The sequence below is a fragment of the Lissotriton vulgaris genome, chromosome 4_1 (assembly GCF_964263255.1).
Source record: "Lissotriton vulgaris chromosome 4_1, aLisVul1.2, whole genome shotgun sequence".
Classification (NCBI taxonomy): domain Eukaryota; kingdom Metazoa; phylum Chordata; class Amphibia; order Caudata; family Salamandridae; genus Lissotriton; species Lissotriton vulgaris.
In genome coordinates, this window is record NC_141691.1 from 816,240,231 (window position 1) to 816,254,713 (window position 14,483).

General features: G+C 43.0%; 1 long non-coding RNA gene across 1 annotated transcript in view; it reads left to right on the top strand.

Annotated features, from left to right (window-relative positions):
• LOC147722623 (uncharacterized) overlaps positions 1-14,483 on the top strand; it is a 356,601-nt gene that overhangs the window by 332,169 nt on the left and 9,949 nt on the right. The window contains exon 5 of the long non-coding RNA XR_015309887.1: positions 12,689-13,009. This is a non-coding gene — a long non-coding RNA (uncharacterized LOC147722623). The remainder of the gene's footprint in view (positions 1-12,688; positions 13,010-14,483) is intronic.

Genomic DNA, 14,483 nt, shown 5'->3' on the forward strand with positions numbered 1-14,483 from the left:
TAGGCCATGCCCTGCAGTTTTGTTCGACGGGGGCTGAAGGTATGCAACCCCGCAGATGCTGCCTAATGGATACTAGGGCAAGGACATTGGAAGCCAGGATCTTGGCACAAAGCTTTGCTGAAAGTCTCACCTGTGGACAGTAGTTGCAGAGCACTACTGCATGACATATCCAAGAGCCACTGATATCAAAGGCTTCCCAGGTAAAATTGTGAAACTAAATTTTTAGAAAACCAAAAAAATACATAACTCCTTTTAAGAACATCTCTGTCCCTTAAGATTAGCAGTTACACAGCCCCAGAAAGGCTTCAGTCCAAAACGAATTTTGTTGCGCGCGCTGCATCGCATTTGGCGATGCAGCGCGCTCAACGGAATTTGTTTTATTGATTTAATTGTCAACTTACCTGCATTCATCGGTATTCTGGTATTTACTACCCCCACCCTGCCTCTCCCCCGCCCCACGTCACCGCCCGGTAGCACTCCCACCAGGAGCTGCTACTGGTTCAGAGACGTGAAGAGCAAAGCTGATGGCATCTATGATGTAACCTCTTTAATGCGGGGGTCTATGTGTCAGGTTTAGGATCTCTGGGACATTGATTTGTTAATCAAAGGTTTAGGTGGGCAGAACAGATATTAAGGCCCATCCACGGTGGTTTATGGTAAGGCTAGATATGGTGTCAGAAAAGGTGCCTGCAAAGATAGTGTTTTGAATGAACGGACTATGTATTTCAGGAACTTAACACAAGCAAGGGAAAGAATGATTAGCAAGCAGTTCTAGAAGATGACTAGTAATTCTATGGAAGAATAATCCCAGTGAATGATGGCGATCCCTCTCGTTCTTTGCCCAAGGCATATATAGTGTATTTTTCTAAGAGTGTTGCATGCTTTTTGGACTTTTGGTGCATATATTTAGTAATGGTTCAGGGAACAAAAACTAGGAAAACGTGTAAAATTCACTAATTAGGGTATGCAGTGCACATGATAACTCACATCGTCTAACATGCTCAACAACTTTTCTGGTAGTCTATGAAAAAAAAGCTATCTACCAAGAGCGCAGTATAGCGGGTGGTGTGAGTTATGGTGTGCCTCGCATGCCATAGCTAGTACCTTTCGGGCTTTTTTCAGGTTTGTGTTCAATTAATCACAACTAACCATTAACTGTGTTTTCCTCTGTGGATTTCAGTGTGTTTTTGTGATGTTCTGCATTCACTTGTCAACTTCCACCTGTGCATTGCCTTCTTCTGTACGCAGCAGTGGTTGGTGGACCCTGTGCCTCACCCCTGCTGGCGGACAACGTTTGCTGGACACTTCCATTGATTGTGTGCAACACTATTGCATCCATATCCAGCAGAGGGGAAATCTTCACAGTGGGTTGAGCCTTGACTGGGACTTCAGCTAAGCCCTACATCAACCATCCATAAATGCAGGGCGTGACCTCTTTTTATTTTTTGGACGGATTTGTGGTTCACAAACCACTGTTTTACGAACCCCGTCATGGGACGACAGACGAAAAAGTTCCCTTGTCCAATCATTTTTAGGTCGACCTTGCGAAAGCGCGCGAAGCGCGTTCTCGCTGCGAGAACTATAGTCGTCAGCTCAGCGTCTGCTCAGCTTACAACGAGCCAAAGTGGAGACAAGAGATGGGCGCGTGAGCTTCTAGCGTGGACAGCATGACAGAATGAGATTACGGCGCGCGCCTTGTGAACAGTTCACGTTACTTTGTTTGTATCAGCGTTTCAGTTTCGTTCTTACTCGTGCGTGCACACAGACTGTTAGCTTGCGCCAGGACAGCCGAGGTGCACGCTCACGGCGTCTCGTGCACTCCCACCGCAATGCATTTGAACTCAACATTCTCTGTGTGCGTGCCCTCTTAAAATGGAGCAGGGATGTGTTTGGATATTTCATCAAGGCCGGCGGTCGGCACTGTTCACGCACCACCAGTCGTTCTTGGGCTTCTCAGCTGACCGCAGTTTGGAGTATGTGGCATGGTTGTGCATTTCTGATTAGCCCCCAGGGATTCCGCAGGTAAGAGGAACAATGGATGACTGCGGAGTGGTAGGTGGAGATCTCGACGCGAGGAGGTCTCTGTGGCATTCAGCGCATGGTCTTTGCTTTCCCCTAACCCGTAATGCCTCGCGCTTTGATCCGGTGGATACCTGGTGACTGGACACCATCTTCGCCAACGCTGATATGATGAGGTCTGCTTTGCATGTGGATATTTTCGGCAATGTTCTCCCTGACCCTGCACAGTGATTAACTTTCATAGACTGCGTGGTGCATTTATAATGGAGACTATGTGATACCTGCAGCATAAGGATGTGTTTCAGCTCACATTCGTTTATACAATGAAAATCAATCTCTGGGGCCTAAAGTACAATGGTGAAACCTTGTTTGTTTGACTATTTTCTCGTAAGGCATTGAACTTTCTGACTGCCGGTTTCATCGTGCATGCTATGGTTTAGCCGTCTATTTGAACTTACAATGTACATTTTCAATGCCTATTGACTGCCGTTTGGGCCAGTTCAGGAGTTTGGATGTGAGGGAGAAGGGGCTTATGGTATATGTAGTCCTGTTGGTTGCTGCATGAAGGGGCGGCCTTAGAGCTCTTTGAAATACACAGTATGTGGCAGAGTTTCACAGTAAGGCATACGCTTGACTGGGTGTGAGCTCTTTGTTTCCCAGTGCTGAGAGATAATTAACATGGCATTTAATAATCACGCTATCCCTCTCCATCATAAGTGATAATTACCGGCATTGCCTCTTTTGGTCTCTATGTTCAATCCATGAGGTAGCTGCTTGAAGACACATATCTTTGATTTATCACACTTACGCAGTATACCTAAGATTTTGAAGTGTTATGTTATAAATGTTTGCGCCATTTCATATTCATATGGGATTATTTTAGCAGGGGTTCTAATAGATTATGAAAGACACAATATAGATATAAGTGTGTGAGGTGCACATTATAGATATATTGTGGGGGTCGGATGTTACACTATGCAAGTTGAGGGTTTTATTATATTTACACTATGCACCCTGCATTTTGATTATGATATATATTATCTTTTTTGTTTATTACCATTGTGTAATGTAATGTAAGCACTTCTTGTATAGCGCACTGCGACCCAGCAGGTATTCTGGCGCTGTGAGACGGGAGGCCTGTGACAAGGAAGTAAGTTAGCCTGATGCTCTGGGATAGAGTCAGGTCTTTTTTTCCTTCTAAACTGCAACAGATCATTCATTCGCTGCAACTCCAAGGGTATGTTGTTCCAAAGCCTTGCTGCAGCAACACTGAAGGCTTTTCCCCCAGTTGAGCGCTTTTAATCGGGGTACCTTCACCCAGTTGGCCGAAGATGACCGGAGACAACAGGTAGGAGCATACCAGCTGAATTTCTTCTGCAACGGTAAGGGCCCCAATCCATGCAATGCCTTAAACACGACACAGAGGAACTTAAAATGAATCCTCTGCAAAACAGGGAGCCAATGGTGCTCCGTCAGGGCCTGGGAGGCAGAAGACTGGCGAGGTCTCATCAAGACCAACTTAGCTGCCGCATTCTGGATTCTTTGTAATCTCCCAATGAAATACTTTGGAGATTCCAATAGTAGTGCATTACATAATCCATTCTGCTCATGGTATCTATTTTATTTATATTCATCCACAAATATTTTTGGAGACAAAAGAGGAAGCTGCAGCTAATTCTTTTGCACATTTATTTAAACATAAAGTGGCTCTGTTGAATATGGACCCCACCTTCCTACACTTTTCACCACAGCCCTTCAATGCAATATGTCTCGCAGTGAGGCAAGTTTATGCTATTGGCATTGTAAATTACAATGCCTTTTATTTATGTTTTAAAAAAGAAAACAAAAATAAAAGGCATTGTTATTTAGCAATGCCAATAGCTCAAACTTTAATAATGCGAGACCTATTGCATTGCAAATGCTTGTTTAAATGTTTGTATTTCGGGCCCTTGAACTGTCCTCTTACCTGTGTTTGTGGACAATTCCACTAACCCTGCGATAAAGATAAGTTCTTTAATAAAATAAAATCCTGTGGTGGGTGTCCCTTTACAAAGTTGTGTGTAAATCCGTTCAGAGGTTTTTTTTACTGTAGATGTGAGAAATATTTAATATGAGAGCTAAAATAGGAAAACCCATCTTTTTGACCTTCCTCTTAACTCTCTGCCCCTGCATACAACTCCCGAAAAATTGCTTGCCGACAGGCCATAACTGCACCACAGTAGGTGAACGCCCTTTGATTTTCTTCCAAGGAGAAGCTGTGAACCACTTCAGCCATCTTTACACTTATTTCTATGTAATGGACGAGTATTGCTTACATTTCAGAAAATCTTTATTCACAGTCCAGTGAGCGAGAAAGATCATGCTAAAAAGAAGTCTGCAAATTGGACTGTATGCATAGCAATCCTACAATTCCCACAAGGGTAGGAAAATTGCTGAGTGCCAAAAATGCATATCAGTTCGTTCAGTGCTCCTACAAACCTCTGCAGGGACCTTGAAAGTGCAGTGTTTAAGGAGGAAGCCCAAAAGGCCGTTATTTTAAGATGAGTTAAACTGATAATGTATAGTGCATATTTGCTAATGGTACTAAATTATCATTGCAAATGTTGGAAACTCCCACAAAAAAATGTGTCTGGCTTCTTAAAACATTGTAATAAAAGCACTGTTCGAAACATTTCTCTACTGACCTAAGCAATCATATACAACCCCAAGAACTATAATTAAGTGCTTAAAATCTGTCAATGTTTCTACAGCGAAACTCGGTGTTTTGAATATTTTTGTACGTGTAATACACCATAATTCATATATAAATATTTATGTACATTTTTTTGCTTTAGGTGTTCGATATTGCACAACCTAGCCCCAAGGAGCACCAGAAAGGTTTGCATACTCTAGTTTTGTGGCAGCAGAGGCGTCACGGACATGTGAAACACATTGTGTGAGTGCGCACGATTTGCTGTATATAGAACACTGTGTGTGTGGCATGTATGATGGACAGTAATCACAAACAATATTACACACATCTCTGTACTCCCTCTGATAAAGGTATAACTCCTATTAAGCAACAATGATTTTTAGAGGAGCCAAACAGCTTAGAGCAAAAAATTATCTATGAAAACGATTTTTATTATTATTTTTGTGGTGTTATTTCTTTTATCAATCAATCAATCAGTAACTTTATTCGATACTTTTCAGTCACATAAAAGTATACTACAAAATAGATAAAAAGCTTAACATTTTAAAATGTCTCTTCATATCTACAATACGATTATTAACATTCAAGAAAGTAGTCAATTAAAACAAAGTGCCAATTTCATCCCCTCAGGTGACTTTAAAAAAGCGGAAATTATCCTATGCTTTTCCTAATTTTCAGCACCTGCCATATGTAAGAAGAAATTGTACAACATACATATGGGGTATGTAATTGTTGCGAAAATAAGAGTGCTCGTCTGCATTGTCTAAAATTAAGTGTTTTAAATACAAGTAAAATATATCTCTTCCTGGGACTTTGTAAAATTTGCAAAACAATATAATGTGCAAATTAGTTATGGGCGACACATCACATGGGCACATTGTTAACTTGGACAAAGAATGGCAGTTAGTTGGAAATCCTGCCATCAGCGTTAACATATTTGCCCTGAATCGGGTCAGAATAAACCTTTGTTGGTCATTGCATGCCAAGGTCAAATATGGTTTCAAGCCCTCCTGTAGAGTCATTCTGTTGGATGGTTTTGTGCCCTCTGCCGTCCATCTCCTTAATATTGCACTGTTCTGAACTCGCTGTTTCATCAGTTCTTGATCTAATAACCTACTGGTCTCAGGGTTGGTAAAAAGTGTTGGTAAGCCAATCTTCTTGCATGTGGATTTAACATATCTCAACCAAGGGATTTCCATTGCATGATCTAAATTCATTGCATCACTAAGTATTAGTTTATTCAATCCCATCTTTTCACGTGACCAAATTGATGGCCATAGCAATATAGGAGCTATCTTCAATCTGTCGGAGATATACGGGATTCCCAGGTCGGCATTAACTACATAGCTTGAGGAGCTGTGGAGAGAGAGAGGGTGCACTTAAGAAATGAATCCTCAACTCTTTGGATGCTTTGTATAGTTGCCATTCCCCAGTCTCCTGCACCACATGAAGCCACTGACTTGCTTGTATATATGATAAGGAGTTCCCTTATTGTTTTAAATCCCAGTTTTTTTTATACATGTAGATATCCCATTAATGGATTTCTCCATTTGCACACATTTGCTGGTTACCAACAGGGACCATGAGTTCTAATTGCCATAAAGTATCCCTAGATAGCAGAAGGTGGATGATTTCCTCAGAATATGTGCTTCTGCGTGAAAAACAGGTTTTATCTTCGGTTTGGCCACATAGGTCATGGTATCGGTTTTAGAGTTATTTAATTTCAAATCCAGGTCTGCCATAAAAATTATATACTCATTTATGAGAGCATGTAACTCCCTCCCAGGTCTAGCAATTAATACAGTATCATCTACATATAATATGACTGGGAGGGGTGAGAGCACAGCATCGCTGTGTCCCTAGTGGATAAACCTAAGTCTGATTCTACTCGATTAATATAGAGTGAGAATAAGAAGGGGGTTATGACACAATCCTGCCTGACCCCTCTTTTGATGCTAAAGCTATCGGATCATTCACCCTCCTTCCAAAACGCACACAAGTATTTTCATCCATGTTCACTTGCCTCATATAGTTGATAATTCCTACCTCAATCACCAGGCCCTCCATGATTTACCACAGCCTTGAGTGCAATATGCAGTCAAAGTCTGCGGACAAGTCTATGAAGGAAAGGTATAGTGTCCCCTTTTTTTGCCACTGTATAATTTCCTATAATGGTGCTTAGGTTCAGGCATTGATGAACATTGCTCAAATCTTTTTTTGAAGCCAAATTGGGTATCCACAAATAAGTTATTAGCTACTGCCCACTCTTCCATTCTGTTGAGCAAGATGCGCCCCATGACCTTCGGGGTGGCGTCCAGCAATGATATTGGCCGGTAATTTTGAGGTAGGGATTTGTCACCGCTTTTATCATTCGGTATAAGGATTAAAGTTTTCATGAGGAGGGAGGACCAACCACTATAGTAGCATTATAGACATTTGTGAGCTGCTGGTCCCAGAGTTCCTGCTTCTTCCTGAACATGTCTAGGGGGGTTCCGTCTGGGGCCTTCTCTTTACTACTCTCATTAAAAGCTCGTTTCACTTAATGCACGGCACCATGCTAATTTGACTTTTTATGAAATATATTTCTTTGTGAGTGAAATTAATGTCTCATAAATTAATACCTCTTTTTGTGCGCATAACAATAACCTAACATGTACTGTTGCTCAACAATTTACCTGTTTAACAATTCCAATTAATAGTACCATATGCTCTTGCAACACTGTGCTAGCCAGGAGCGGCCGGTAGTAGGAGTGCTGCGGGTGGTGTGCCCTGGTGGAGCAGGGTGGGGGGTAGTAAACTATGGAATACGGCTCAACGGAGGTAAGTAAACAAATAAATATACCGAGTTTCGTTTCGCAGGGTGCATCGCATTTGGCAATGCAACGCGCACAATAAAATTAGTTTTATTTATTTATTTACTTACCTCCGTTCGGCCGTATGCCGCAGTTTACTGCCCCCACCCTGCTCCTCCCCCGCCCCTCCCCCGCCTCACCGCCCAGCAGCACTCCCACCACCAGCCGCTACTGGTGCTAGCACAGGACTGTGGCAAAGCAAGTATCGTCTTAGTCAACATGTGTCAATCATTCCTATAGGAAATTACTAAAGAGTGGTCCCGATGCCAGTGCAGTGTGCCTAGCCACTAGTCATAGTTTATTTGAATCTCACAAGCGTTAAGCTCCTTTTCAGCTTTGCACAGCTGCTTGATTGAGTTTCTTTTTAACATTTGGGCAAAGCGTTCCTGTGTATTTTTAAGCTTTTGCATCAAAAGCGCTCACTGCTGCAGCAGCTTTCGGACACAGGCGGGGGGAGGGGGGGGGGCATGGAGGTCTAAGAGGAATAACAGTAGGTCCTTCGCTGATATGAGAGCCGAACCTGGGCCTGTCAATAAAAGGGTGAGCGGAGAGATACCTGAAACTCAGGGGCATATTTACAAGCTCCTAGCGCCACCGAAGCATCACTTTTTTAGACACTCCGATGGCGCTGTGCGCTGGGCTGGCCCATATTTATAAAGCCACCCTGTGTGGCTTCTCATGGCCTTGTAAATACGGCCGCTTTTCACGCATCACTTTGCGTGAAAGGAGCGTGCAATGGGTATTGCTGTGGGCGTTCCACTGCAACACCCATTGCTTTTTTACGCTGCCCCAGATTTACAAGGATTTGTAAATCTGAGGATGCGCCAAAAACGAATGCCATTGAAAAGCAGGCGTTAGAGTGGCACAATACAGAGAAATACTTATATTTCTCCTCGTTTTTTGCTCTCACTATGTGTGCTGCATTCTGTAGCACACATAGAAGGAGCAAATTGCCTTTACTGCTACTTTATGTGGAGGAAGGGGTCCCTTCCTGCAGCCACGGCCCGTGGAGGGAGTGCCGGTGGGGCGGGGGGCGGGCAGGGTGGGGGGTGCTAAAAACGGGAATATGGATAATTGGAGGTAAGTAAACAATTTAATTGATAAAACGAATTTCAAAGTGCACCTTGCATCACATTTTGCGATGCAAGGCGTGCTACGAAATTCGTTTTATTTATTAAATTGTTTACTTACCTGCAATCATCCATATTCCGGTTTTTAACACCCCCACCCTGCCCCTCCCCCGCCCCACCTTTCTGCCCCACCGGCACTCCCTCCACGGGCCGCGGCTGCCTTCTTGCACATAAACCATCCTCCTTGGTACTCATACATGGTGCAAGGGTGTCTGCGTTGGGTGCTTTGTAGCTTTTCTAGCACCGGCGCAAGGGAAAATACAGGGGTGCGCCATATTCTTGTGAATATTGTGCATCCATGTGTTTTTTAAATGATACAGTTCCACGCCATTTCTTTGTAACTATGCCTCCCAATACCTGCGAGATAGGCTCTTGGCTTTAAAGTATGCTTCTCTGTAATTAATGGAACATTTAGTTAACGAGTAGGGCTCCCAGTTTTCCATATTGTACTAATAATCACAAATAAATACAGGCACACAACTGTTGATTTCCATTTTTGTATTCATTTTTAAATGCCGAAACAATGGAAATGAGTTTGCCTTTTTAGTGACTTGCAACACTCTTAACCATTACTGACATCTCAGCATGCAGAGTTAACATCACTTAAGATATTGCCTAATTAAAGTTCCATAGCTGTAAATGTGTACATATACTTGTACTAAAGTGCAGCTGATGTCAGTGTTGTAATTTTTTTAATGGTAAATCATAGCCCTAAAACCCAGTGGCATTGAGGGGTACGTATGTGTGCGCGCCCACACGATAATGATAATTACGCACTTATATAGCGTACAACTACCCGGAGGCATCTCGGCGCTTGTACGAATACCGCCGAGGAACCCTTCCTGTCCTTTCCCTGTGAGGAGCCCACTTCTGGGCACCCCCAAGGTGAAGTCAGGCATCCTCAGCGTTGTTGGGGCCGTTGTAGTGATTAAGCAAGCTATTGCCCAAAGGTGCAGAGTGGGGCTCATGATCAGAATAGGCACCGAGGCGAGAATTATCAGGTCCGAGGAAATTGAGCCCGAGACCCGCCGAGGTGGGAATTGAACCCAGACTACTGCATCAGGGTCTGCTGCTCTAACCATGGAGCAACACTTCTCCACGTGTGTACATTTATCCTTTAAATACTGTGGAAATATAGTACCTGCTATTTCTTTTTTTTCAAGACACAACAAATAAATATGGATAAATATTACCAGTAATTAGTAGAACAGTAAATATTTATGAGTACAGCCAGAGATGTTAAAAAACCCATACATATCATAAAACGGTGTAGCCTATTTTTAAGATGAATCAATCTGGCACACCCGAAGTGTCTTTGTCACCATGTGAGTAAGCTTGCAAGACCCCTCTTTTTTAAGAGGCTTTGTGGGCTAAGAGTCAAGTGGTTGTAACCTGCCAACGTTGTAGGTAGATGGTAAAATACATTTCCTCGAGAGCTGAAGGAGAGACTCGAGACTTCAAACATTTTTTTATTTACACCAGCGAGGAGATGGAGTTGCTTAAGAGGAACATACATGCGACCAGGTCGGTGATATTAATTTGAGAAAAATATAGGGGACTTGTTTTTAAAAAAAAACCGAAAAAACGTTACATTCTTACCCATTGTGGACAGTGAGACAGTGCTCTATTATAAACATACACTTAAATCATGTCCTCTTTTTGACTCCACCACGTGAAAGAATGTGAGGAGAGTGGGACAAGGCGATATGGTGAAATGACCAAGTTGAAGATTTCAGCCACAGAAGATCAGTATCTGATAACAGTTTTGCTCATATTACTAAACTATGTGATCCTGCGCAAAAATGAATTGTCTCCGTTATTGGAAGTGTCTGTGTGCTATTTAGTTTGTAGAGTGTTTTATACAAGAACATGTATCAAGAGTGAACAATCTAAGATTGAATAACCTGCAAAAAACCTAAGAGCGTGCTCTGAAGGGAGAGTAAGGGCTTGCAATTGTTTTGCTGCATAGGTTATAGTTTCATAGTTCTATCTACTGTGTTTGTTTGAGTACATTCTTTTTAAGTAATATTAAGAGAACAAGAACATTGTCTGTAAATGTTATGTTTGACAAAGGCCTCACATTAAGGGATTGATTTGTTTATTTTATTGTCCACACATTGTTGTTCGGATAAAATTAGAGGCATTGTTTCATTGTGGCTACTTGAGAATGATTACAAATATCTTTCATGATCAAAGTTTGTTGCAAAGCTCATATTGCTCATAATTGTGAGAGTTTAGGGCAGCTGCAAATCCATTTGACATAAACTTAAATGAACAATTAGAGTTTCAGGTTTGAACAATCTCGATGCATTTGCTGTATATCACAACAATTAGTAGAGAGTCATCCCAGCGGTTGTGCAGCCAGTTTTATCCACTCCATTGACGTCCTTCTGCTTATTTCAGCCATCATACTGCTGGTGAAGTTCACAAGTGCACAGCTGGCTCTGCAGACGTCTTAGCTGAACTTTGCCAAAACTTGACATATGAATCCAAAATCGGTGACATAGATCAGTTGGAAAAAAATCTGAAATCCAAGACTGTCCCTAAAGCTAAGGAATGAATGGGAGCTTTATGAATAATAAATGAATGATTGCTTTGCTATATGATTTGACACCCACAAGAAGATGTAATGGGACTGAGAAAGGGGACAAATGTACGGTGAGGGTGGTGTTGCTTGGCCAGAGATTGAATGCAAGACCTGAATGTGTATGTGGATGTGGTGAGAGAGTGGGTAGTTTTAGAAACCTGATCTGCAGCGAGATTGAGAAAAGCAGAAGAGGAAGTACCGAGAGCAAGGATGGAGGAGTTAATGATTTAGCCTTCAGAAAGCATATGACCAAACACAGGTTTCTGTTTTGTGAGGCTTACAGTTATACAATTATATTTTTAATTTTGACGCTTGTAAAATTGCTGCTTCTAAAAATCTGGATAGACATCTCCAATTTTCTGCCTTTGAGCCAAGGTTTCCTTCAGAAAAAACCTTAATCTGATTCTCTGCATTTAAAAACAATTATAGTTAAGACATAATATGGTGTAGGGCCCACTTGAAACCTGATTGCAGAATCTAAGATTTTCTGAATGAATGGATAGGAGCACGTAATTGGAACAACTTTAGATGGAACACTGTACAAACTTTGAGATGGGAATGTCCCTTGCATGGTGTGTGTGTGTAAACCCCTGACCTGTGTGCCCTACTGGATGTGCATTTGGTATCCTGACATTTATTTTCACCATAGAATCATGCTAACCTAGCTTGATTGCAGAGGCTTAGGCCTGTCACTGCCAGAATCTCACCGTGATTTTCCACGGGGGCGAGAGGAAGTCACGATGCAAGGTCCCAACTTGCTTATCGACTGAGATGGCCCAAACTAAGCCAAAGCTAATCCCACCGATGGGGAAGAGGGGAAGGGATGAGAGAAAGAAAATGTGAGCATCCACTGATGACTGCGTTGCAGGGGTTACGCCTATTAAGTCCTGCCTAAGGCTTTTCCTGTTGTAATAGAAACAAGAATGTATATAGGAAAGGCACCTAAAGATAAGTCCCTATATATTTCTGTAATGCATCTCTTTATATTCTTGCACCTGTTGGAAACTCCTCTTCCGTCTACAGTGGTGATAACAAGGCCAACTGGTAATGTCACATATTTACGGGTGAAAGACAGAAAGACTGATATGTAGGAATCAGCATCATCATTACGCTCCCTGAGTTATTGAATATACTTTATAATGCCTTACCTCTTACAATCTTTACATCTTCGAAACAGGCTTATTGCTGGGTGGCTAAGTACAAAGTATAAACAAGGGAACAAATTATATATGATCTAAATTCATTACGTCCGGCGCTTAGTTTTTTGCCATCTCATGGTCATCAAAACAAAAATGAACAAGCCTGGTAACTGAATAGTTATGCTTAGAGCTCCATGAGATATTGTGTGAAACAAAACCCAGTCCTCAAATATCACTGATGTTGGCTCTAATGTTTGTATCCCCCACAGATGAAAGCAAGCACAAGATTTCTTCAGGATACAACAGTGTTACACTTCAGGCACAAGTCAGATAAGTATTGCTTTTGTAGTCTTTAACAGGAATCCAGAAGCGTGCTAACACGTTACTGAATCGCTGTCAGTTGCGACTTAGATCCTTTGCGTTGTCTTTCCTCGATTTCTGAGGTGCGTCAGCAAGAGATCCTGATCGAGGAGCAGAGCGGAGGAAGGATCACCAGGAAATACTGAAACTAAAGTCCCACTGATGAAATCTACACAACAGGAGATGCCGAAAAAGGATGCAGAGAACCGTGAGGAACAATCAGAAGTCAGGTAAGAGACGTGACAGCAGGAAGCTGCAGGCCCAAACAACTGGAACGGCAAGCAGCTACCTGCTAAGCTGTGGGCCTCTTATTGTCTACCTTCTCGGCCCCCTCCTGCCGCACATGAGAGTCTGCTCCGGCACAGGAATGCCGAAAGCTTCTGACAATGTGAGGTCTTGGACCTGTCCTGTGATTTGGAGAGGCACACCAAGCATGCCTTCATAGCAGGCTGAGGACTGGTGTCCCTCTCTTGGGTATAACACATAAAGTAGTGGTGGCTGAATACCGTGTTTTTGAGATTGGTAGAGTAATCAGACCTTTTATCTGGGTTATGAGTGTGTGCCGCTTATGTAAAGCTCAGCTGTTATGTGTGTACGCAGAAGCTTGTGCTCTCATTCTATGTGTATATCACGTGGCGTGTACCTGTAGCATGTCTGCATTAGAAAGGCTTCATATGTGAGTTTTCAAGGGGCTGCTGAGTAGTTTTTTCTGAGCACTGCCATTTGGTTCACGGTAGAGGTGAAGGGTGAGACTGAAAATTCTGCTGTGTTAGATGAGGACATTTCTAGGTTAGACTGACCTTTTGCCTTATACCTGATTACTGTTCCAGTGAGGCTGATGACAGACAGGTGCAGAAACCTCACACTTCATTGCACCTGAGTTAATGGGTGTTTTGGTTTGAAGCCCGTCCCTGTGCTTACCTGCAATGAGAAGCATCACTCTATGCAAAGAGTGTCTGGAGAATAGCCTAAGTAAGACATAGAAAAGAGAATCACCCCAAATTGGTTCTTGAAGTTGGAAACTGTGGATCCACTTACCCCGTGTAAAAGATGTGTATAAAAGTGGAACCCAAACCACCCCACTTGGTTGCAGTTCCAAGTACTTCTTAACCATGAAGGGAGTGCTCTGTAGAGTACTGTAAGGCCTTCTGTGTGACCACAGCTGGTGCCTGCCGGACAGCCAGTCTCCCAGAGCTGAGGGGACATCACCTAAAGACAGCAGTATATGCCTGAGGAGCTTGGGGCCCAATTCACAAAGGGCCTCTGCACTCGTTTTGTGGGGGGCCTGCACTGGTGAGGTGAACTCCACTCTGCCATTACTCATTGCGGAGGTCTCGCCACAAGTGTGGGGACCCTTCCACGAGTGCAGGCCCCCTGCTATGACTACATGGCCTCCCCAATGGTGTGGTGACCCTTGGTGACTCGGCCCCTGAGAGTCTGACTGCTGCCTGTAAGCCTGCATGCCTGTTGAGAGAGGGACCGCCCGCCTGTTTCGGCAAAAGGGGTGCTGTCCGGGAGGAGATGCTAAAAAGGTCACAGGGGCCTAAGGATATCCAGAGTTACTAACTGAGAACGAAGCCTGGAGCTATCTGTGCTGCAAAGTGTTCCCTTGATCCCTGAGACAAGGTTCTTGGCAAAAACGGCTTACAGCCTTTGTAAGTGCATCATCCTGTTTGGGGCTACAACTGACTGTGTTGGGCAGGT